The 26451-nt window shown below is 46.3% G+C and overlaps 1 long non-coding RNA gene across 1 annotated transcript; it reads left to right on the top strand.

Moving 5' to 3' along the window:
• Positions 1-19755: 19755 nt before the first annotated feature.
• On the top strand, positions 19756-20777 carry LOC127909332 (uncharacterized). Its single transcript, XR_008070800.1, has 3 exons — positions 19756-19767; positions 19835-19901; positions 20706-20777. It is a non-coding gene; the product is annotated as an uncharacterized LOC127909332 (long non-coding RNA).
• The last annotated feature ends 5674 nt before the right edge of the window (positions 20778-26451 follow it).

Here is a 26451-nt window from a genome sequence, read left to right as displayed (position 1 = left end):
AGTGATGGGCAGCACCATAGAGGCCCCTACCATTTCCTTATAACTCCAGTATGACAACTAATGCCATGTACTACGTGACAGAGAGAAATTTGGCACGTTAAAATTCCATCAATTATCAACAAGGTTGATTTCTCAAGGTCTTCAGGGTTCATTTACTTTTCATAACACAAACCAGCAGAGCTCCAGACCTGAGTCTGATACAGGCCTATTGTGGTGGATATGTTAGTATTACACCTCTAATACTGCACACTAAAAGCTCACAGCTGTTCCCTAACTCGAGAGGTACAACAAACTGGCTGCCAGGCAAAGTGGAACCACAAAGCCCTGGGTGTAGTTCCCCGAAGTCAAGGAGCCCTTCCAAGATGTAACACAAGAACATTCCACGCATGAATGGAGCGTATTCTTCAGCTCGTTTCTCCACACACGTGGGGAGATTTCCATTAAAATAAATAAGAGCCATATGAAGGCCACACAGACGCAAGACATTTTCATGAGAGGAGAGGATGCACGGGAGACAGCTGCAGTGTGATCACACAATGCCTGTGTCTGTCGGGTGTGTGTTTTTTGGTAGGTATGATTGGATGAATGATTGGCAAAATGTTTGTGATGAAGGCAACACTCAGTTCTGTTCCTGGCAGTTCCACTGTTGTGGAGATGCTCTACTGTACTGGAGCTGCTATTTGCCTTGAGGAATAAGGCATTACGGGCACTTCAAAGCCAGATTTCGTATGTGTTTGTTTCTCTGTCTGTCCGTCTGTCTGTACTGTTCCATCTCTGAGGGATCCACCCTATGGGATCTCCCTCTCTGTTTGCCTTGGAATAGGGGATAGAACCATTACCCTCTTAACACGGCCCTAAAGACAGGCAGGCAGGCTGGTGAAACGTAAGAAGCATCCCCCTCCCTCTTCTCTCCTGTCTTTCCAGTCCAAGTCCCAGTCCCTGGCATGAGGTGTGCTAGCTGGATGGCTAATGCTGGTCTCTGAGGAGCACATCTGCTGTTTTAACGCTCCACTGTGGTTTATGGAGGTCTCAGCGCTGAGCCATTAGAGCTGCACCTGCGGAACCATCCAAACAAGAGGAACAGCGCTCGTATTGTAAAAGGCCCTCGTAACATAAATATTTCTCCTCTCTTGACTCAAAACTCACATAATGAAGCTGACAAAACTCACCACACGTGTCTAGGATGTGGTGCTGAGGGAGAGAGAGGAGGGAAAGATGGAAAGATGGGGAGAGGAGGGAAAGATGGTTGAGAGGAGGGAAAGAAAGAGGGGGAAAGATGGGGAGAGGATGGAAAGATGGTTGAGAGGAGGGAAAGATGGGGAGAGGAGGGAAAGATGGGGAGAGGAGGGAAAGATGGTTGAGAGGAGGGAAAGATGGGGAGAGGAGGGAAAGATGGGGAGATGGGGAGGGGATGAAGGAGGGGGAGGGAGATGGGGAGAGGAGGGAAAGATGGGGAGAGGAGGGAAAGATGGGGAGAGGAGGGAAAGATGGGGGAGAGGAGGGAAAGATGGGGAGAGGAGGGAAAGATGGGGAGAGGAGGGAAAGATGGGGATGGGGAGAGGAGGGAAAGATGGTTGAAAGATGGGGGAGGAGGGAAGATGGGGATGGGGAGATGGAGGGAAAGATAAAGGAAAGATGGGGAGAGGGAGGGAAAGATGGGGAGAGGAGGAGGGGAAGAAATGGTTAAAAGGAAAGATGGGGAAAGTAAGATGGGGAGAGGAGGGAAAGACAGAGGAAAAAGATGGTTGAGAGGAGGTGATGGGGAGAGGGGGAAAGATGGGGAAGGAGGGAAAGATGGGGAGAGAGGGAAAGATGAGAAAGTTAATGGGGAGAGGAGGGAGAAATAAAGGAGAGAAGAAATTAAAAGAAAGAAAGAGACAGACAGACGGAGAAAAAAGAGAAAGGTTGGGGAAAGAAAGAAGAGTGAGAGAGGGAGAAATAAAAGAGAAAGAAGAGAGACAGACAGAGAGGGTGAGAAAAAGAGAAGGCCCTTTCCCTGGTTGTCAATCCATCTCCAGCATGAAGCATCACTGGGGCCACCTGTGCCAGATGCTGGCTGCGATCATTAGGCGTGTGGCTGGAGGAGAGGTGCTTACACAAAGAGGAGAACTGTGTGCCCGGCCCACCTGCCCGGGGATAACAATCTCCCTCGGACCCTTAAGATGAAAGGAAAAGAGTGGCTAGTCTCTCTTATGCAGATGAAGCTAAATAAACACAGGCTATTTATCAGTGTGCAGGCCCCACGGCCTGTCATCCCACCGCCTGCCTCCACTCCATTCACCCATTCATCCACAGCACTGCAATGGACCAACACAAAGGAAATCTTATGTAGGTAATCAGGGAGGGAGAACGTTATGGCTGAAGTAAGCCAAAAAATGACATCTCCGGCTGGCCAAGAGGACAAATTAATATACAGAGATTGGACACTACATTAGCGCAGATGCTTGTGCTTGTCTTTCGGTGTACTTTGGTTGAAGTTGCAACTCGAGAAATATCCTAACTTTGACACGTTGTTGTTATTGTTGTGTAGGAGGGCATTGCAGCCATGGTGTACAGGAACGTCAGAAGAGGACTCATCGACCACATTACAACCACACCACGACCACACATGACCGTCGATCCTTCACACAGGGGAAGTTCCTGGGTTTTCACCCTGGGATCAAACGGACCATCAAAAATCACACATCCATTCTCGAAACACTGTCAGGTGGTTCCCCTACCCCATCCCCCTTTTCTGTGCACCCTCTCTCTGCTCCGCCGGGGCAATTTCCACGCTCGATCCGTCATGTGTGGAGCTCCCAGTTTAATCCCTGTTGGAGCGCGGAGAAGCGTGGAGAGCGATTCCTGCTGCTTGGTTGCATCTGTGAGGTTGCTCCCCTGTGGCACAGTGAGTTTCCCAACGTACACACAAACTAGGAGACTGATTATCAACGCCACACTCCCTCTCTCCAGGGGCTATCTGTCTGCGTTAAGATGCCCTTAGTCACAGGGGTAGGAGGATTGGGCTCAGCTCAAGTATTTGTTGAGCTCCTCTCCCTTTCTGTCGCTTCTATGATGAGCGAATAGTTTTCAAGGAATCATGATTCGAAGTTTAACTCTTAACATAACTAGTTAGATTTGGACTATTTTTCTTTAACTAGCTGTATTTAGACTTTTGGGATTACTTCTCAACCCTTTGCATTGAATACATATCATATAATCTGGCATGGTTATGAAGGAAATTAGCACAATGAGAAATATCGAAATAGACAAAAGCTTCATTGTGATACATTATAAGTACTTGGGCATTTAGTCATTTTGGCGTCAGACGTTGTTGTTTTAATCAGCAGCATTACAACCTGCATATCCACAGCAAACTGCTGAAGAAGGTTAATTAAGTGAGTATTACTTCCTGACTTTCTACTGAAATGTCCACCTGGCCATTGAGATCTCTCTACCAACCTTCACCCGTGAGTAATCCTAACGACCATCTCCAACACAACGGCTTGCTCTTAAAATAGATGTACCTTGTTACACTGCTGCCTAGGTGTTTGTTTTGCCAGGCATCCTATAATGGGGTCTGGTATGGCCTATTATGGAGATTCTGTGGGTCTCCCCGGTTTCACTCCAGTCCTAATAAGTGATCATTTGGAGGAAGACGTATCATTCTGAGCGGCAGCCATATCTAATTAGAGCCATAACGCTGGGTGGAATGGCTCTATCAGCTGGGGAGAGGCAGCCTGCTTATCAGACCCTCAGGCCAATCGCCTCAGGTTTATTTCTCAGGAAATCATTAAGTGTTTCATAATTCCAGCATTTAAATGCTGTGTTTTGATCACTGAGCTGTGTGATTAAGGATGTTTTTAATGGTTACTATCCCGCCCGGGTAAAATGCAATTAAAATGTTTCAAGAGTGGAGATAGAGAGAGGAGTTAGGGGCAAGTATTTGATACCCCTTGTAGTGACAACACAGAGTCTGAAGACTTTTCATCAGCCATGAGTGTGATTTCTAGAAGCAAAGCTTTCTCAGTGACAAGAATGCATCAAGTGTAATATCCACACTATTAATCTCAAACGCATGTGCAGCATACGCTCTGCAAACATACAGTGTTATAGAGAATCATGCAGAAACAAAAGACAAAACGTTTTATGGGTGTATTGTTGAATCCTTCCAAAAGAAACGTGCAGCTCCAAAGCCATCATAGATAAACGTGGGGAATGTCTCCTTTATTTCATTGTATTTTATTCCTTCATTTGTGGTGCGCGTTGCTGATTTAATGAAAGCGTCTGTGCTCCTCCGATTCCTCACTCCTCCGGGTCACTCCTATTAAAATGCCTCCATTAATCAGATTTCTTTAAAAAAGACGTAAATAGAATCAGAGCTCTGTTGCCAAGACACCCTCCTCTCTCTCCTTCTTTTATTCTCTTTCCCTCTCTACGTCTTTCTCTCTACCTCTCTCTCACTCCAACTCTCTCTCCGTTCCACTCCCAGAGCCTGTTCCAACTCCAGCACCAGGGCCCAGAGTCGCTCAGAGGCAGGCAGTGGACCAGCAAGTGTTCTGCAGCCCTTTTTGGGTGTCTGATTATGGGATAGACCTCTGGCCAAGTGGCTGGGTGGTTCAAATTTATCGACGGGTCCAAAAGGATCCCAGAGTAGAACCTGATAATGCTGGAAGGTCAAAGTTCATGTGAATCTGTACTGTTATAAGTGAGACAACAGGTCAAAAAGGGTTCTTAGAAGAGTACTTCTTGTTGCACACAGTGCCCCGTTGAATAGCACTCAATGCTTCTTCAGTGAGGATTTCATAAGTCATAACAGAGTGAAGATCATTCTCCAGTTGTTCAGTGTGTCTTCCATATGGAAGTGATCAGCACGTCCAAATCCTCCCACATTCATTTTGGCACAGCTCTGTTTCTGCTCTGTCAGAAGCCTATAAAATATGGCCTGTTTTTAGCCCTGTACAGGACGTGCTGAAGCGTGGAAGACTCGACTTTGCATTTACCACAAGTTTGGTTTACGTTGGGCCTATTTAAACTGGAGGCACTACTGTGGAAGGAAAACACAAACTGAGAAAATAAAAAACAAACTTCCATATTATCCAAGCTAATATCATTGTGGGGTCCTGAGCAGCACTGTTGATTCTTTAAATATTGACCCATGAAAGGGAATCTGAATGAGGATCAGAGTCCTAGGCCCGGGCCAGACAGGGTGGTACGTTAGTGTACAGGGTGGGTGTCTCCTGTCCATAGGGTTTCTCTAACTTCACCACACCAGGAGAAATCCTGGCAGAACCACAGACAGTCTGCCTACAACTGTAACTCCTTTTTATTGAGTTGATACTGTAACGATCTTCTTCATCTGAGGAGGAGTATGAAAGATGGGACCAAAACGCAGCGTGGTAAGTGTCCATTTTAATGAAATAACTAAAGTGAAACAATGAAAATCGAAACAGTTCTGTATGGTGAAACACAGACACAGAAAACAGGATAAAAGAAGAGCTAAAAACAGGCAAAGTCCTAAAAGAAAACCTGGTTCAGTCTGATTTCCACCAGATACCTGGAGATGAATTCACCTTTCAGCAGGACATTGACCTAAAACTGAAGGCCAAATCTACACTGGAGTTGCTAAGAAAGAAGACAGTGAATGATCCTGAGTGGCCTAGTTACAGTTGTGACTTAAATCTACTTGAAAATCTATGGCAAGACCTGAAAATGGTTGTCTAGCAATGATCAACAACCAATTTGACTTAGCTTGAAGAATTTAGAAAATAATAATGGGCAAATGTTTCACAATCCAGGTGTGGAAAGCCCTAAAGGACTGAGAAACAAGATTCTCTGCTCTGATGAAACCAAGATGAAACTCTTTGGCCTGAATGCCAAAACCTGGCACCATCCCTGCGGGGAAGCAGGGTGGTGGCGGCATCGTGCAGTGGAGATGTTTTTCAGCGGCAGGGACTGGGAGACTAGTCAAGGGAACGAGGGAAAGATGAGCGGAGCCAAGTACAGAGAGATCCTTGATGAAAACCTGCTCCAGAGCACTCAGGACCACAGACTGGGGGGTGAAAGTTCACCTTTCAACAGGACAACGACCCAAAGCACACAGCCAAGACAACGCAGGAGTGGCTTCGGGACAAGTCTCTGAATGTCCTTGAGTGTCCCAGCCAGAGCCAGTATTTGAACCCGATCGAACATCTCTGAAGAGACCTGAAAAAAGCTGTGCAGCGACGCTCCCCATCCAACCTGACAGAGATTGAGAGGATCTGTGGAGAAGAATGGGAGAGAGCCAATAAAATTTGTGTCGTACCCAGAAAGACTCGCAGCTGTAATCACTACCAAATGTGCTTCTACTCAGGGGTGTGAATACTTATGTGTAGATGGGTGAGGAAAAACTAGATTTAATCTACTTGAATTCAGGCTATAACATCAAATGTGGAATAAGTCAAAAGGTATGAATACTTTCTCAATGCACTGTATATTATGTGTACTGTATATTATGTGTACTGTATATTATGACAAATAAACCGACTTGAGATTCTTTCACTGGCCCGTGAGGACTTTCGGTAGACAATAGAACCTTTTCTATGGAATATAATCCTTTAAGATGTTTATGTTGATTTTTTGTTTAGGTTTCCAATATTCAGGAAAACACCAGTCTAAAATGCTGCAAGGTCTAATAACCAGAATGTTCCTGATGAATAGCAAGCCAAAATGATTATGGACTCAACAAAAACTCTTAATTAACAAAGCCCCCCCTTTTCAATCAAGTATCTAAATTACATTTATACAGTTCAATGATTACTGACCAAAAGGAGGATTCTTGAGCTGGGAAGAAAACATTCTGCCATAAACAGAGCCATTTAATCGGTGACCAGTCGATGAGGGAATCATGTCGTGATAATTAAATTGTATGGCATATCGGGAGTGTTAACTTCACTGGGTGCACATTGGACTGCCCTGCATTTTCAATAGGCTTTTAAGGCAATTATGTGATGGGCTTGGACAATCATTCCTCTTTTCCCGGTCATTGATCTTTCTTCTTTTTGGCTCCCTCAGACCCATTCCTCTCCTCGGCTGGAGACTTGTGTTCGATGCTTCCTTCCCGATTACTATAAATCCATATTCAAGCCACAGAGCCACAGTTTGGAGCTGTCAAAAGAGTTGCACTGATATTTCATCAACAGTGGACAACTTTTACCTCCCTCACTTCCCCTTCACTTTCAAAGTCTTAACACTGTTATTACATTAATAGGGATTAATTATTCATCATCAATTAATCATTAATGAGTTCAATTAAACCATTTTGGTTATTTAGTGAGTAATCTACCACAGTGGCAGCGTTAAAATAATAATTTGTTTTAAGATCAGCGTGTTACACTCATGGTCTACTTATTGTTATTGATCATGAGAATGATTATATTCCATATGAGAGGTTATTTGCTGTGATCAAGCCATGTTCAAATCTGAGACTGTCTATATGAACTTCCCATGTGTGGCAGGAGGGAGAACACTACCCTTGAGAGCACAAGACAAGTCCCCCAGACAAGGTGAGTGGCAATTCAGGGATAAGTACTATTTAGCCAGGGCCCAATAAAATCAAAATCAATGGCTGAGTGTCCGGGATAAGTCAAAAATCAATCAATCAAATGTATTTATAAAGCCCTTCTTCCATCAGCTGATATCTCCAAGTGCTGTACAGAATCCCAGCCTAAAACCCCAAACAGCAAGCAATGCAGGTGTAGAAGCACGGTGGCTAGCAAAAACTCCCTAGAAAGGCCAAAACCTAGGAAGAAACCTAGAGAGGAACCAGGCTATGAGGAGTGGCCAGTCCTCTTCTGGCTGTGCTGGGTGGAGATTATAACAGGACATGGCCAAGATGTTCAAATGTTCATAGATGACCAGCAGGGTCAAATAATAATAATCAGCTGCCTTTGTTTCAGGCTATGCTGCAAGAATGAATGTTTTCAATTATATATTCAACTCAACATACAAGACAACAATATTTATTTCACAGATCCCAGGTAATACTGGTTTGGATCAGTATTGATCGGATAGGACCTTCAGGCTTTCCCTGCCTATGTTACTTTCCCTGTCATATACTGAGACGTGCTAAATCAATGCAACAAATACAGATCACGTTTGGTCATTCTAGCAGTAGGGCACTGATCCACATGTATCCGAATTGATGGCATTCTGTTGTTTTTTGTTGTACAGTATAATTGAACGATGAGGTTGGAATACAGCCACGTCACATATTTTTTGCATGGATGGAGCCACTTTACCCCTTCAAAAGCTCCATGATGTGTTTTCTGTGTTTGTGAAAAAGCTTTAATTTGGGGCTGGTTAGTTTACCAGTGGACATGGCAAGCATGGAATCCATTTTCTCCATCCCCAGCTATTGCAGGCTTGTGTATTTTGCTTTAGAGTGATGGATTGTAAGTGGCTGTTACCTACCCCACTTTAAGGAGCTTAAATGACTATAATTGCAGGAGAAATATACGAAAGTCTGGATTATGCCTCCTTTCCAGAAGCAGGAAGCAGAAACAAGCTGCTGTCATGGGATCTGAAATCTCATTATTTCAAACAGCCCACTCCAGTCCCTATAAAGCTCCTCGCAGTCACCAGAACATTTGTTAAACACACCAATGTTGTCGCGAGGGCAAATTAGTCACATCATATAGTTTTTTTTCTTTGAATGCTTGTTTTTTTCTCTCTTTGTTTGACTTTAGAGAGCTAACAATTTGCTGTAATCTATTAGCATCCGTCAATTAATCAAATGGTTGCCGTGGCGGCGGCGGCCAAGGGGAGTGTTGTGATTTAAGGGGCATAACAGCGTCCTCTCTCTCCGCTCAAGCACCTGCATTTCATTTGTTTCTGTTTCCCCAAGCCGTAAGTCTGGGCGACCTGTCAGCGTGCCATAATATTAGGCCAATAATCAAAGTCAATTATCGTCCTCACTCTCCCACCTCCCCTCCTCCCTCCCTCCCTTCCTCCACCCTCAAAACCACTCTCACTGCTATTGAAAACAAAACAGCTATTAAGGACCTCGCTCTGTCTTTTTTCTTTCTTTCTCTCTCTCCCTTTCTTTCTCGGTCGCTCTCCCTCTCTCACGCTCTGCCTTTCTCTCGTTCTCTATCTCTCTGGGTCTCACCAACACCAGCTTTTATCCCGAGCTGGTTACACCTCCTCTGTCTTCTGCCTTCTTACTGATACAGTATTATTACTCCATAGTCAGAGTACCCCTCCCTCATATCCTCTCTCTCCGTCTTGTGCACGTCATCAAAAAAGTGCTTCCTGGTGTCAAACGGGTGTATGATAGACGAGCGTTTCTCCAGCACGAGGCCAGGTTGGGTATTGTGCCGTGAAGCCGGTTTTATAAGGTCCATGATAGATGTTGTTTAGATTTAAGCTACCCTTATGTTGGTGTCAGCATCTGACCCACAGCAGTGATCAAGCTATCAGATATAGAGGAAACAGACGTGAAATTTGAAGGGAGGGATCGAAGGAGGGAGGGATAAATTCCTGCAGGCCTGGCACCCTGCCAGGTTTAAGAGGGGGGAAGCCTGTAGCCGTATCTGCCTACTGCCTGAGGGGCTCACTGATGGTCCCCTGGGTACAAGGGCCTCTCTGCCAAGTCATGCATACTGTAGATATGTGGTTGGAATGCAGCACAGTACATCAGAGCTAATATACAGATGGATTGGAGTCATACCTAAATGATCCTGTTGATAAACTGATTATATTAATCAGTCTCTAATACGAGCAGATGATTCTACTCTATGATAGTTTGACCCAGACACACACTAGAAACGTTTAAATGCGATTGTGATCCTTAACTTAAAATCTATAACCCAAAACACAAAATGAAAATCCTAGTGCAGTTATCACAAAACATATTATTTTACATGTTTTGGCCTAATTAGATAAGTTATTCAGGTCTGTTGAAAGCTGTGTAATTGAAATAAAAGGAAGAAGTGAACTTTAGACAACTTTGGTGAATTTGCGAGGCATGCAAGACATTGCGAGATTCAGATGACAAAAATATATGCACATCACAGTTCTTTCTACATACTTCCTCTCGGCTGGGCATATTCATTATGCCAATTCTGTTGCAAAACGTTTCGGAACCGAAGCAAACGGAAGGAAATTGGGAGGGACCTACCTGAATTTGTCCAATAGAAACTTAGTTGAAAACTGTTTGGACTAATGGTTACACCCTTGCTCTTTCTCTTCTCTAATGGAGTCTTCAGTCTGTTGAGTGTAGAATATCCCAGCCCAGAGATTCATGGATAGGGGGGGGACTAAGCTTCTTTTAGGGGGGTCTGGGCATACTCCCCCAGGGTTTGTTTTAAAGCCCCCAAAACTTGTCTATTCATCATGTATTTTTAGAGTAACAACGGGTGTAAAGTCGATCAAAATAAGGTTATTGTTTGGTCAAGGTTGGCTAAAAGTATACCTGTCTCATAGTTTGTGTTAGACACTGATCTAATATGACTTATATCCAAATAAAGAAATTAAAGTCCACTCTGTCCCCATCCAACACCAACAAAAGGCACAAAAATGGCCTGTACTATCTAGCCAAAATACTTTTTGGATGTTATTTTGAGAGAGAGAGAGAAATGTGAAGACATGCAGGTCATATTATACCATTAGAGAAAAAAATATTTATTTAAGTTTCACCCTATTGTTAATTGTTGCTAAAAATTAACCCAATAATTCAGACACATGAAACATCTTAAATAGTATCATCCACAATGGGGCAAAATTAAATTAAACTAATGAGCTAAATAAAAGTGTCATCCCTCTGTTATAGAAAGGGACTGAAACATCAGCAGCAAATACACAGAGGAGAAGTGATGAAGCTTTGCTCTCAGACCAACAGCCATGGGGGATCCAATGGCAGATAGACAAGCAAACATAGCAGTTAAAGTGTCTAGGAAGGGGCCTCCCAGGTGGCGCAGTGATCTAGGGCTGTGCTAGCTGTGCCACCAGAGACTCTGGGTTCGCGCCCAGTTTCTGTCACAGCCGGCTGCGACCGGGAGGTCCATGGGGCGACACACAATTGGCCTAGGGTCGTCCGGGTTAGGGAGGGCTTGGCCAGTGGGGATATCCTTGTCTCATTGCGCACTAGCAACTCCTGTGGCGGCGCAGTGCATGGTCGCCAGGTGCACGGTGTTTCCCCTGACACATTGGTGCGGCTGGCTTCTGGGTTGGATGCGCGCTGTGTAAAGAAGCAGTGTGGCTTGGTTGGGTTGTGTTTCGGAGGACGCATGGCTTTTGACCTTCGTCTCTCCCGAGCCCGTACAGGAGTTGTGGAGATGAGACAATTGGATCCCATGGAAATGGGGGTGAAAAAGTTATAATAATAAATTACTTTTTTTTTTTTAAGTGTCCAGGACTGCATTTATAGACCGGAGCTGGCATGCCCAGCGAGTGTTTGAGAGCTGTACAAGTTCAGCTGATGCTATTGGACTGAGCTTCTTTTAACTTGTGGTGGTAAACTAGGGATATACTGAAAAACAAACATACATTCTGCAAGAAACTGAAAAACTCAGCAGCCTCTGGAATAGCCCTGCAAGTATGACACAAAACCAAATTAAGCTCATGAGCTTAGCAATGTACATAAATTGCCTCCAGATGCTTGCACATCTCCTTTGGACCCACTCATGACAGCAGCACCATCATAGGTCTGTGCAACGCACTTTAGGCCTGCTGCCCCGCTCATTTGGAGCTGCTGTTGCCACTCATTTGCTATTGATTGGGCATCAAATGACTTGATTTCTGCTAGTGCATTTGATGGAGTAATTAAAAGCGTCTACCGTTGCAGGAAAGGGTCAAACTCCTTCAAAAGCTCCATAGTTCCCTCTATTTGTGCTTTCACTAGATTCATCATTGGCACGGACAACAAACAGATCCAGACAGGGAGGGACAACAAACAGATCCAGACAGGGAGGGACAACAAACAGATCCAGACAGGGAGGGACAACAAACAGATCCAGACAGGGAGGGACAACAAACAGATCCAGACAGGGAGGGACAACAAACAGGGAGGGACAACAAACAGATCCAGACAGGGAGGGACAACAAACAGATTCAGACAGGGAGGGACAACAAACAGATCCAGAGAGAGAGGGACAACAAACAGATCCAGACAGGGAGGGACAACCAGAGAGGGAGGGACAACAAACAGATCCAGACAGGGAGGGACAACAAACAGATCCAGACAGGGAGGGACAACAAACAGATCCAGAGAGGGAGGGAGAACAAACAGATCCAGAGAGGGAGGGACAACAAATAGATCCAGAGAGGGAGGAACAACAAACAGATCCAGACAGGGAGGGACAACAAACAGATCCAGACAGGGATGGACAACAAACAGATCCAGACAGGGAGGGACAACAAACAGATCCAGACAGGGAGGGACAACAAACAGATCCAGAGAGAGGGAGGGACAACAAACAGATCCAGAGAGGGAGGGACAACAAATAGATCCAGACAGGGAGGGGAGGAACAACAAACAGATCCAGACAGGGAGGGACAACAAACAGATCCAGACAGGGAGGGACAACAAACAGATCCAGACAGGGAGGGACAACAAACAGATCCAGACAGGGAGGGACAAACAGTCTGGATCTGATTCCTCCCTCCAGTCAGGGATCAACAAACAGATCCAGACAGGGAGGGACAACAAACAGATCCCTCCCTGTCTGGATCCAGACATTTGTTGTCCCTCCCTGTCTGACAACAAACAGATCCAGACAGGGATGGTTGTCCATCCAAACTCCAGTCAGGGAGGGATCTGTTTGTTGTCCTCCAAGTCTGGATCTGTTTGTTGTCCCTCCCTGTCTGGATCTGTTTGTTGTTCCTCCCTGAATCTGAATCTTAGGAGTTGATTCCGTTAATCTTGACACTCAGAAATGGGAGTGGACACAGGGAGTCGATGGGCAAGGAGTAGAGGAATCAATTATTTTGGAGTCGACTCTCCACCATCACCATCATCGTCAGAGATAGGCAAGCGACATCAGTGAAGTCCTGTATGGCAGTACTTTGAGAAGATAAATGAGAAGGAAATGCAAACATTGTGAGGTGGAATTGAGGTACAACGTTGGTAGTGAATGTGCAATGCTTAACCATCTGAAAGGGACGCTCTGTGAGACCCAAACCGTTGCTGGCAGCAGCACAGCTGCATTGTGAATTCACATGGAATTTTAAGAATTATTTTTATCGTTTTAATAGAAAACTGATTCAAATAAATTCCGTCTAAACATTGAGAAAAATGTTCGATTTTCCACATCCCTACCACACACACACACACACCTGAGCACCGTGGCCTGGTGTGCTGTCCAAGTGTCCAAAGCTCCAGAGTGCAGCTGTGTAAACAGACGTCTGACTCCCTCTCCTCTACTCGCCATGCCCTGGGCCTGTACTGAACTATACTGTACCTGTGGGCTACGGCCATGCCAGAAACACAGCCAACCCTGCCAAAACCTGTCAGTCTGCAGCCCACCCTCTCCTGTACCTCTCACTATACTGGTCAAGTAATCCAGATGAGTGTGTGTGTGTGTATGTGTTTGTGGTTCATGCTGTACTTCCTGATGCCCTGGGTACTCTCCCCTGAGACCAGTGGTCGTTTCCTGTTTCCTGAGGAAGTCCAGCTGACAAACACCTGACCCTAAGAAACAGTCAAACACAGGGGTCCAGGTGGGCTACATCAAAGACTCTGCTGTCTAAACAACTGTACACTCTACATGTTCTCTACATGTCCTCTCAGCAGAGAGATGCTTTATTGAATGTGAATAAACTTAAGTGTATGTTTGGATTGTGTATTACAGTTTTTTTTGGTTGCTTAAGCACGATTTTCAAAACAGGGCCCATGTTTTCAAAACACTACACACAATTAGCACAACCACACACCCAATTAGCAAAACACTACATATCCTTTGCAAAATTAAACACTCTTGTAAAAACGATACACTTCTTTTTAAAAACCACACTTTGTTACCATATGAAACACACGTTTCACATTACTATACTCTGTTTGCACGAGTTACACTCTGCTGTGATCAACCTAAAACACTTTCAGCACTTCTACTTCCCTGTGATTAGAGTAGGCTACTATCAACCAAGTGCAAATATAATGTAAGTTCACCAAACACTACACAAGACCAATGTTGCAGACTGAAGAAACTCATTTATTTCTCAACACGCCCAAAATGTTGACATGGAGATTCATAATACTGTAACCAAACGTCACTTTACGTATTGTAAGTTCACATTTTTTTTATTTTTAAATAACTAGACATTGTCTCTTCGCCTAGCTGGATCTGGCCAGAGAATTTCATCAACATCACAGGCAATGTTGTCATTACCAAGACACCTTGGAAAGAAATGTCTTGAATGACAAATCCATCCTTGCATTGCTGCTACCTCCATCTGGTCACAGGCCTCCTCCATGGCTTGGATGAGGGGTAGCTCAGCCTGGAGGTGGAGATCATATACCTTCCACCGCCATGCCGAGAAAAACTCTTCTATAGGGTTGAGGAATGGAGAGTATGGTGGAAGATATAGGATGGTGAAATGTGGATGTTGCTGAAACCAGTTCTGAACCAGAGCAGAGCGGTGGAAAGACACATTGTCCCAGACAACAATGTATTGCATATGATCGATTTGATTTGCTGCTGTTATGTTGTGCAATTGGTCCAAGAATGTAAGTATGAGTGCTGTGTTGTAAGGGCCCATATGGGCATGGCTTTGGAGGACCCCATTCTGTGTAATGGCTGCACAGAGTGTTATATTACCCCCACGTTGCCCTGGGACATTGACTATAGCCCTGTGGCCAATAATGTTTCTTCCCCTCCTTCGTGTTCTTGTCAGGTTGAACCCAGCCTCATCTACGTAAATGATCTCATGCTGGATCTCCTCTCCATCCATTCGTAAAACTCTCTGAAAAACAGTGTCAGGCAAAATTGTGTAGTTCAGTATAGATCTAGTATACATATTACAGTACAGTAAAAGATGAGACAGTATGCAAGATCACACTGCTAAAATGAATACATACTGTAACGGTTTTGACTTGAGGTTATTATTTATAGGGGTGCCAGGTAGGTTGTGCCTACCAGAGAAAACATTGGTTTCTCCTTTTAGTTTGGGTGGGAATGAGTCCCATCTGGTCCGTCAAGTCTACACCAATACAAAGGACTTGTGTAAAAGTCAGGATGGAAATAAACTTTTCATAAACCCTTAAAACATTGGAAAGAACTTAAAAAACAACTATATTCTGTTGCGTGGGTTGTATTAGCAACAACAATGATTACACACACACATATAATAATATCACAATGAGTTCTGGTTCCTCCAGAAACGTCCTGTACCTCGGGCCTAAAAAGAGTCCAGCCCGGTAAAGGAGTTCAGTGAACTCAAGTGACTTTTGTCACACAATGTTTGTCCGTTCATTCAGTGTAGCGTAAACCCAGTACTAAACATACAATCAATATAACAATAATTTTACCACAGAACTTTAAAACGTATCAACTCTTACTAAGTCCTCAACTACAACTAACTACATAAATCATCACAGTATACCTCACATCAAAACAAATGAAATACCGTATACAAAAAGGTTGTAGTCAGTCGGTCAGTCAGACAATCCAATCCGCCAATAGATCTCCAGCGGAGAAAGGCCACGAAGAACAGAGAGGTGTAGTCCACGGACGCAAAGAGTGGATCCGATCCTGGGTAAACTCTCTTAGGCTACAAAACAAACGGAATAGAGAAGCTTCGGGAACTGAGGGTTGAACACATCTGCAGTCACGTCTCCATCACAACCCCACTTTTGCGCAGCTGATGCTGGCTATTTAATTAGGAATTAAAGGGAAAGCGCCCTATTGGAAGGAGCTGCACTGAGACGGTTCAGAAAAATTCAGGGCCATCACAATACCTCTGCATAATCATGCCGCAGTCGTTTCACCCTTTCGGAATTGCGCTCGAAAGGCACTCGATAAATTTGCTTAATTTGAATATGTTTTTTTTAGGATGCGTGGCAGTGTTGATGTTGAGACCTGATGGATATCGTTGAAAATGGCGTGGTTATTGACAATGTTAGCTTGGAGCTGCTTGAGTGTTATAGCATTGTTGCTCAAAACTATGTTTACTATCTCCCTCTCTTGGTGTTCTGTGAACTTAGGAGGCCTTCCCCCTTGTTGTTTCTCAATCCTATGTAGAAAAAAAACAGTACAGAATAGTACAGTAATTTCACAGGAAAAGGTAACAGAAGTGCTGATAGTGCATAGAATACAGTACTGTAAGCAGTTACTGAAAACGTGCAGATGTTTTTGATATGATGATATTTTTACAATACCTATTTTCCAGTCTAAATGTTCTCATCACACTTGCCACTGTATATCGGCTTAGATTTGGCTGTACTCGCAGTCCAGCCTCCCTCAGCGTCAGGCCGTGGTTGACAACGTGGTCAACCAGTGTTGCGCGGATCTCATTTGTCAGATTCGGTCTTCTTTGAGCACCTTCTTGTCTTCTTGTCTTTCCTCCCCTTCCTCCTCCTCCTCGTCCTCCTCGTTCTCCTCATCCTCCTCGTTCTCCTCGTCCTCCTCGTTCTCCTCGTCCTCCTCGTTCTCCTCGTTCTCCTCGTTCTCCTCGTCGTCGTCCTCATCCTCCTCCTCGTCTTACTCTTTCTCTGACTCTTTCCATTGTGCTTGAAGACCGATGAACTCACCTGCTGCTTTTTATAGTGCTCATACACCTGATTGGTGTGTCTACAATTAAGCAAACAAGTGTTTGCACACCTGATGACTGTGTTGAACCAATTGGTTGGACGGTGTGGTAATTTGACAGTCAGCGCTTTGGTATTGCAAGGACGTGACTTCATGATAGATTTTTGTGTGTAATGTATGTTAAGTGTGTTTTGTGTTTTTTGCAAATCACTGTGTGTAGAGTTTTGCAGCAAGTGTCAGGTCGACAAGGTGCTTATAGTTGTGCAAATATGGGCTGATGTTTTGCTTCTTGAGTGTAAGGCTTTGCTAATAGTGTACTACTTTTAATTTTAGTGTATAAGCAATCCAAAACAACTGTAATTGTCACGCCTTGGTCATAGTGTTTTGTGTTTTCGTTATATATTTGGTCAGGCCAGGGTGTGACATGGGTTTAATATGTTGTGTTTCGTATTGGGGTTTTGTAGTTATTGGGATTGTGGCTGAGTAGGGGTGTAGCTTAGGTTGGCTGCCTGAGGCGGTTCTCAATCAGAGTCAGGTGATTCTCGTTGTCTCTGATTGGGAACTGTATTTAGGTAGCCGGGGTTTCACTGTGTATTTCGTGGGTGATTGTTCCTGTCTCTGTGTAGTGTTCACCAGATAGGCTGTAATTAGGTTTCACGTTCTGTTTGTTGTTTTTTGTATTTATTTAGTTATTTCATGTATCGCGATCATTCATTAACCTCTTGCTCCTACCTGACACGCAGGCGTCCCATCTAGACATCTGGAAATGCAAATGCACTATGCTAAATGCTAATAGCACTCGTTAAAACTCAAACGTTCATTAAAATACACATGCAGGGTACTGAAAACTCGTTGTGAATCCAGGCAACAAGTCAGATTTTTTAAATGATTTACACAAGCATGAGAAGCTATTATCTGATAGCATGTAACACCCCAAAAGACCCGCAGGGGACGTAAACAAGATAATTAGCATAGTCGGCGCTACACAAAACGCACAAATAAAATATAAAACATTCATTACCTTTGACCATCTTCTTTGTTGGCACTCCTAGATGTCCCATAAACATCACTATTGGGTCTTTTTTTCGATTAAATCGGTCCATATATAGCCTAGATATCGATCTATGAAGACTGTGTGATCAACGAAAAAAATAGCGTTTTATAACGTAACGTCATTTTTTTAATTAAAAAAGTCGACGATAAACTTTCACAAAACACTTCGAAATACTTTTGTAATGCAACTTTAGGTATTAGTAAACGTTAATAAGCGATCAAATTGATCACGAGGCGATGTATATTCTATAGCTGTACGTCTGGAAATAATGTCCGGGTAAATCTCAACCAAAATATCCGGTTGGAGACCGGAAGAACTGCGCTGCCTTGTGTCTGTTTGACCAAGAAACAAATCGTAGGCAAATGACAAGACTGCTGACATCGTGTGGAAGCTGTAGGTATTTCAACCTCGGCCCCATTTAATGTGGATCACGTTTAACAATGGGTTGAAGTGGCGCATGGATATATTTTCAGTGATCAGATTTTCCTGCACTTTTAGATGAAACGCACGTTCTGTTATAGTCACAGCCGTGATTTAACCAGTTTTATAAACGTCTGAGTGTTTTCTATCCACACATACTAATCATATGCATATACTATATTCCTGGCATGAGTAGCAGGGCACTGAAATGTTGCGCGATTTTTAACAGAATGTTCGAAAAAGTAGGGGATAGGAGTAACAGGTTAAAGAACATGAGTAACAACAATGCTGCATTTCGGTCCGACTCTCTTTCGACGAACGAACGCCGTTACAGTAATGATATTTGTTTTAATGTTTACTGAAATGTAAACACATTCTCCCAATGTTATTACGCAGCCATGCACCATTATGCATTCTGTTTTACAGCTAACAAAGGATGAATGCACTTTTGACCTGCCAATATAGATGATTGTACAGTACTATCAGGTGTGAAGGTAAGACCCAGACGCAGACAACATCGAATGAACAATGGTTTAATAATCCAACAGGGACAGGTCAAGGTAGGCAGGGGTCTTTAAACTAGAGGTGGGGCAATGGTACCGGACGGCAGGCAGGCTCGGGGTCAGGGTAGGCAGAGGTCATTAAACTAGAGGTGGGGCAACGGTACTGGACGGCAGGCAGGCTCAGGGTCAAGGCAGGCAGGGGTCATTAAACTAGAGGTGGGGCAACGGTACTGGACTGCAGTCAGGCTCAGGGTCAAGGCAGGCAGGGGTCATTAAACTAGAGGTGGGGCAACGGTACTGGACGGCAGGCAGGCTCAGGGTCAAGGCAGGCAGGGGTCATTAAACTAGAGGTGGGGCAACGGTACCGGACGGCAGGCAGGCTCGGGGTCAAGGCAGGCAGGGGTCAGTAAACTAGAGGTGGGGCAACGGTACTGGACAGCAGTCAGGCTCAGGGTCAAGGCAGGCAGGGGTCATTAAACTAGAGGTCGGGCAACGGTACTGGACGGCAGGCAGGCTCAGGGTCAAGGCAGGCAGGGGTCATTAAACTAGAGGTGGGGCAACGGTACCGGACGGCAGGCAGGCTCGGGGTCAAGGCAGGCAGGGGTCAGTAAACTAGAGGTGGGGCAACGGTACTGGACGGCAGTCAGGCTCAGGGTCAAGGCAGGCAGGGGTCATTAAACGAGAGGTGGGGCAACGGTACTGGACGGCAGTCAGGCTCAGGGTCAAGGCAGGCAGGGGTCATTAAACTAGAGGTGGGGCAACGGTACTGGACAGCAGTCAGGCTCAGGGTCAAGGCAGGCAGGGGTCATTAAACTAGAGGTCGGGCAACGGTACTGGACGGCAGGCAGGCTCAGGGTCAAGGCAGGCAGGGGTCATTAAACTAGAGGTGGGGCAACGGTACCGGACGGCAGGCAGGCTCGGGGTCAAGGCAGGCAGGGGTCAGTAAACTAGAGGTGGGGCAACGGTACTGGACGGCAGTCAGGCTCAGGGTCAAGGCAGGCAGGGGTCATTAAACGAGAGGTGGGGCAACGGTACTGGACGGCAGTCAGGCTCAGGGTCAAGGCAGGCAGGGGTCATTAAACTAGAGGTGGGGCAACGGTACTGGACGGCAGTCAGGCTCAGGGTCAAGGCAGGCATGGGTCATTAAACGAGAGGTGGGGCAACGGTACTGGACGGCAGTCAGGCTCAGGGTCAAGGCAGGCAGGGGTCATTAAACTAGAGGTGGGGCAACGGTACTGGACGGCAGGCAGGCTCAGGGTCAAGGCAGGCAGGGGTCATTACACTAGAGGTGGGGAAACGGTACTGGACGACAGTCATGCTCGGGGTCAGGGTAGGCAGAGGTCAAAAATACAGAGGTGGGGCAACGGTACTGGATGGCAGTCAGGCTCGGGGTCAGGGTAGGCAGAGGTCAATAATACAGAGGTGGGGCAACGGTACCGGACGTCAGGCAGGCTCGGGGTCAGGGTAGGCAGAGGTCAATAATACAGAGGTGGGGCAACGGTACCGGGCGGCAGGCAGGCTCGGTGTCAAGGCAGGCAGGGGTCATTAAACTAGAGGTGGGGCAACGGTACTGGACGGCAGGCAGGCTCAGGGTCAAGGCAGGCAGGGGTCTTTAAACTAGAGGTGGGGCAATGGTACCGGACGGCAGGCAGGCTCGGGGTCAGGGTAGGCAGAGGTCATTAAACTAGAGGTGGGGCAACGGTACTGGACGGCAGGCAGGCTCAGGGTCAAGGCAGGCAGGGGTCATTAAACTAGAGGTGGTGAAACGGTACTGGACGGCAGTCAGGCTCGGGGTCAGGGTAGGCAGAGGTCAAAAATACAGAGGTGGGGCAACGGTACCGGGCGGCAGGCAGGCTCGGGGTCAAGGCAGGCAGGGGTCATTAAACTAGAGGTGGGGCAACGGTACTGGACGGCAGGCAGGCTCAGGGTCAAGGCAGGCAGGGGTCATTAAACTAGAGGTGGGGCGACGGTACTGGACGGCAGTAAGGCTCAGGGTCAAGGCAGGCAGGGGTCATTAAACTAGAGGTGGGGCAACGGTACCGGATGGCAGTCAGGCTCGGGGTCAGGGTAGGCAGAGGTCAATAATACAGAGGTGGGGCAACAGTACCGGACGGCAGGCAGGCTCGGGGTCAGGGTAGGCAGAGGTCAATAATACAGAGGTGGGGCAACGGTACCGGACGGCAGGCAGGCTCGGGGTCAGGGTAGGCAGAGGTCAATAATACAGAGGTGGGGCAACGGTACCGGGCGGCAGGCAGGCTCGGGGTCAAGGCAGGCAGGGGTCAGTAAACTAGAGGTGGGGCAACGGTACTGGACGGCAGTCAGGCTCAGGGTCAAGGCAGGCAGGGGTCATTAAACTAGAGGTGGGGCAACGGTACTGGACGGCAGTCAGGCTCAGGGTTCAAAGCAGGCAGGGGTCATTAAACTAGAGGTGGGGCAACGGTACTGGACGGCAGTCAGGCTCAGGGTCAAGGCAGGCAGGGGTCATTAAACTAGAGGTGGGGCAACGGTACTGGACGGCAGGCAGGCTCGGGGTCAAGGCAGGCAGGGGTCATTAAACTAGAGGTGGGGCAACGGTACTGGACGGCAGGCAGGCTCGGGGTCAAGGCAGGCAGGGGTCAGTAAACTAGAGGTGGGGCAACGGTACTGGACGGCAGTCAGGCTCGGGGTCAAGGCAGGCAGGGGTCATTAAACTAGAGGTGGTGCAACGGTACTGGACGGCAGTCAGGCTCAGGGTCAAGGCAGGCAGGGGTCATTAAACTAGAGGTGGGGCAACGGTACTGGACGGAGGGCAGGCTCGGGGTCAAGGCAGGCAGGGGTCATGAAACTAGAGGTGGGGCAACGGTACTGGACGGCAGTCAGGCTCAGGGTCAAGGCAGGCAGGGGTCATTAAACTAGAGGTGGGGCAACGGTACTGGACGGCAGGCAGGCTCAGGGTCAAGGCAGGCAGGGGTCATTAAACTAGAGGTGGGGCAACGGTACTGGACGGCAGGCAGGCTCAGGGTCAAGGCAGGCAGGGGTCAGTAAACTAGAGGTGGGGCAACGGTACTGGACGGCAGTCAGGCTCAGGGTCAAGGCAGGCAGGGGTCATTAAACTAGAGGTGGGGCAACGGTACTGGACGGCAGGCAGGCTCGGGGTCAAGGCAGGCAGGGGTCAGTAAACTAGAGGTGGGGCAACGGTACTGGACGGCAGTCAGGCTCGGGGTCAAGGCAGGCAGGGGTCATTAAACTAGAGGTGGGGCAATGGTACTGGACGGCAGTCAGGCTCGGGGTCAGGGTAGGCAGAGGTCAATAATACAGAGGTGGGGCAACAGTACTGGACGGCAGTCAGGCTCGGGGTCAGGGTAGGCAGAGGTCAATAATACAGAGGTGGGGCAAAGGTACAGATTGGCAGGCAGGCTCAGGTTCAGGGGCAGCCAGAGTGGTCAGGCAAGCAGGCTCAGAGTCAGGGCAGACGTGGGTCAAAACCTGGAGGGCGAGAAAAAGAGAGACTGGGAAAAGCAAGAGCTGAGACACAAAGATGCTGGTTGACTTGACAAACAAGACGAACTGGCAACAGACAAACAGAGAACACAGGTATAAATACACAGGGGATAATGGGGAAGGTGGATGACACCTGAAGGAGGGTGGAGACAATCACAAAGACATGTGAAACAGATCAGGGTGTGACACGGTACCACTTTCACAGCAAAATAGCATACACATTTGAAACAGTTTTTGTAGTAGTTTGTTTTGTTGATTTAATTAACTTCTTGGCAACTTTCCCACACCATGAATTCCTCATCAAATAAATCTGAGTTCGTATGTAGTTTTTCAAAGACCTTGTGGTAATAAAGTAAAAAGCTCTTGCCAAGCAAATTTGAAAGTTAGCCATTTCATGAGACTGAAACATATATGATTAACTCATATTTTTTTTTTTTTAAACTCAAGTCACATCCAAATAAAAACAAGCACAGTGAAATGATTTTGTTTGTCAAGGAAGGAAATTTCTCTACCAAAGCCAACAGTACCGCTCCCTCGGCTAAAGACTAATATTTGTAAATGTGTGGGGAACATTCTAGAATAACGACATTACTGTATAGTACACATAGAAAGTAATCTGACTTGCAAAAGGTCAAAGCTCCCCCTCCCCCTCCTCCCTCCCTCTCTCCCTCCCCTCCTCCATCCCTCTCCCCCTCCCCTCCTCGCTCCCCCTCCTCCCTCCCTCCCTCCCCCCCTCCCCCCTCCCTCCCTCCCTCCCCCCCTCCCTCCCCCCCTCCTCCATCCCTCTCCCCCCCCTCCCTCCCTCCCCCCCTCCCCCCTCCTCCCCCCCTCCCCCTCCCTCCCTCCCTCCCCCTCCCTCCCTCCCTCCCTCCCTCTCTCCCTCCCACCAGCAGGTGACAAGCCTCAGGTAGATAATGTCACAGACTCAAACGGTTTATTTATTTATTTTATTTCACCTTTATTTAACCAGGTAGGCAAGTTGAGAACAAGTTCTCATTTACAATTGCGACCTGGCAACTGTAACCAATCACTTCATAGGCAGATATTGCCATAGTATCATTCTGTGACCAAGTACATTTTGAAGGTAGATAATGGCACGGCCGTACTCCTATAACAAAGCAAATTGAGTAAAATACATTGTACAGGACAATTGTTCTCGTCAAGACTTTGCCTGAGAAATGTGGCACAACATATTTCACTGCTGGGTAAACACAGACCTGTGTTACAAACATACTGTTAAAACATCTCAACTCTCGACATGCTCTTGTACAAGCAATCGAAGCAAAATGGAGTCTTCACAGGCCAACAGAATAGAAACTCATATTCAACATCTTCCTCCCCTCATTCATCCATTGAAATGAATGTTACAGCGGCCAATTTCATGTATGTCAAAGTATTCCTGAATCCCTCCACTTCCCTGGAGTGAGGAGAGACTTCCAGGCCTTCATAACTCATATTCTCTAGCCAACAGGCAACATTTCAACACCATCATTCACATTTGCTATTACAGGGATAGCGTGAGCTGTTCTCTATGTCTCCCTGTTGGGTGAAATATGAGCAAATATCTATTCATCATGCTGGTTATGGATGGGTGTGTGCTCAAATGTGCGCTAAGAACCGGTCATTTATAACCACACTGCTACAAACAATCATGCGTATATAAAACACATATGACTAATATTATTATTGACAACAACCTCCCTTTCAAATAAGACCTGGAAGAGGTGTAGCAGACAGAGACAATGATTATTTCACTAATAAATAGTCCTCTTCTTCTCTAGACTCAACCTTTGACCCTTGAACTGGTTCTCTGTTTCTTTGAAACATTTCCCAATCTGAAGCAGAGATTGTGGCTAAGGGATCTGGGCATGTGTTGATTCCAGAGGAAACTGATTCAGTGTTGCCTTATCAATGACCCTCTCTCTTTCTCTAAGTCCTAACTGGCTGTGATTGAAGGGATCAGAGGTCAGCTGTTAAGCTGCTCATGACACATCCCACATCCCACATCCCTCATGACACATCCCTTAATTATTTGTGTGCGTGTATGCCCACAAGAGGAATACCTGTGTGAGAATGCAGTTCATCGACTACACCTTGGCATTTAACACCATAGTGCCCTCCAATTGTTAGCTAGATTACTTGTTGGTTATTACTGCATTGTCGGAACTAGAAGCACAAGCATTTCGCTACACTCGCACTAACATCTACTAACCATGTGTATGTGACAAATAAAATTTGATTTGATTTGATTTGAGTAGTGTGCAGTCGTAAAACTTACTTTCCTTAATAAAAATAAACCTTACCTCAAAGAGATATATTGTGGTCGTCTTGGTTTTACTATTATGGAATTGATTAATCTATTTATTTCTAATAGCTGTAATGACATTTTATGGTAAGCCTGTCAGTGACAATACTAACATAAAGTGAATGGGGTCAGTAGTTCAACAGAGGTCAAGCAAGGTCAAGAGAATCTTACTCTGTTGTATAGAGTGCAAGGCCTATATTTACTTGTTGATCATCCTGAAAAGGGAAAACAGCTAGTTCCAGGTTTTTACTGACAATGTGAGTTGACCGGAAATAACTCTGGGCCTTAGTCATATGACTAGGACCAACTCCTGTCCCTACACACAGTACACTAACCCAGGCCTGAGTGCCATGGCTGCTGTTAGCCTGCCTGTCTTCGTGTCTCCGTGTTAGTCATTCTATTTGAGCCACATTAACACTGCATGATGAGGTGTTAATGTTTGCCTGATCTCAGAGGGGGAGATATTAGGGCCTTCAGCTATGGCTGACATCTGGTTCCCATTAACTCTCCAATCACACAGGCTGCCCCTCTCATCCACTGGATGATCCCCTCATTTACCTACTTGACTTAACCCACCTTGGCTTCTGTATGGAGGACAGGCCATTGACCATTGTTGTCCATCCCACTTGGTTTAGAGTTGTTTCATGTTGCACCAGTGAGGACACTCCTAACATAACCCTGTTGTACACTTAAGACTGAGAGGGAATGATCCTGGATAAAGGGCCACAGTCTGATACTTCTGTGAGTAGTTGACAAGAGTGAGGCCTGTAATCTTCAACGGTGAAATGACAAACAGCCTTGCTCACTTTGCGGACTTAACATGTGACTATAAGCAAGATGAATTGACAGTCATGCCTAAGCATCAAATTGTATCCTGACTTAAACTGACACAACAGTGTTTTTCCACCATGCACATCTGCTTACTGTTAATGCCCACAGTGCCCACATTACGCTCATTGGCTACTCTGTGGTGGTTCCCTTACATAAGCAAGACATGCCGAAGTCATGACGGGACGACTCTGGGCTGTCCCTCTTCTCCCATGTTCATCAGTACGGTCATTGAACCAAACAGGATTTCTCACCACTGGCATAGAAATCTGGCGCCTGGCGATCAGGGCTTACGCCTTGTGAAATGTGATATTATATAATGCTCTGGATGTATCTCTGACTCTGGCCATTAGGTATTAACACCAGACTGAAATGTTGTCCTCAGTACAGTTTAAAGAAAAGGTGTGGTCCTCAGAGCATCATGATAACACACAGATCTCAACCACACTGCACACTGCCCTAACCCATCTGGACAAGAGGAATACCTATGTGAGAATGCTGTTCATCGACTACAGCTCGGCATTCAACACCATAGTACCCTCCAAGCTCGTCATCAAGCTCGAGACCCTGGGTCTCGACCCCGCTCTGTGCAACTGGGTGCTGGACTTCCTGACGGGCCGCCCCCAGGTGGTGAGGGTAGGCAACAACATCTCCACCCCGCTGATCCTCAACACTGGGGCCCCACAAGGGTGCGTTCTGAGCCCTCTACTGTACTCCCTGTTCACCCACGACTATGTGGCCATGCATGCCTCCAACTCAATCATCAAGTTTGCGGACGACACAACAGTGGTAGGCTTGATTACCAACAACGACGAGACGGCCTACAGGGAGGACGTGAGGGCCCTCTGAGTTTTTGTCAGGAAAATAACCTCACACTCAACGTCAACAAAACTAAGGAAAAGATTGTGGACTTTAGGAAACAGCAGAGGGAACACCCCCCTATCCACATCGATGGAACAGTAGTGGAGAGGGTAGTAAGTTTTAAGTTCCTCGGCATACACATCACAGACAAACTGAATTGGTCCACTCACACAGACAGCATCGTGAAGAAGGCGCAGCAGCGCCTCTTCAACCTCAGGAGGCTGAAGAAATTCGGCTTGTCACCAAAAGCACTCACAAACTTCTACAGATGCACAATCGAGAGCAGCCTGGCGGGCT

This window comes from Oncorhynchus keta, chromosome 2, assembly GCF_023373465.1.
Source record: "Oncorhynchus keta strain PuntledgeMale-10-30-2019 chromosome 2, Oket_V2, whole genome shotgun sequence".
Taxonomy (NCBI): Eukaryota; Metazoa; Chordata; class Actinopteri; order Salmoniformes; family Salmonidae; genus Oncorhynchus; species Oncorhynchus keta.
This window is presented reverse-complemented; position numbering and strand designations above follow the sequence as displayed.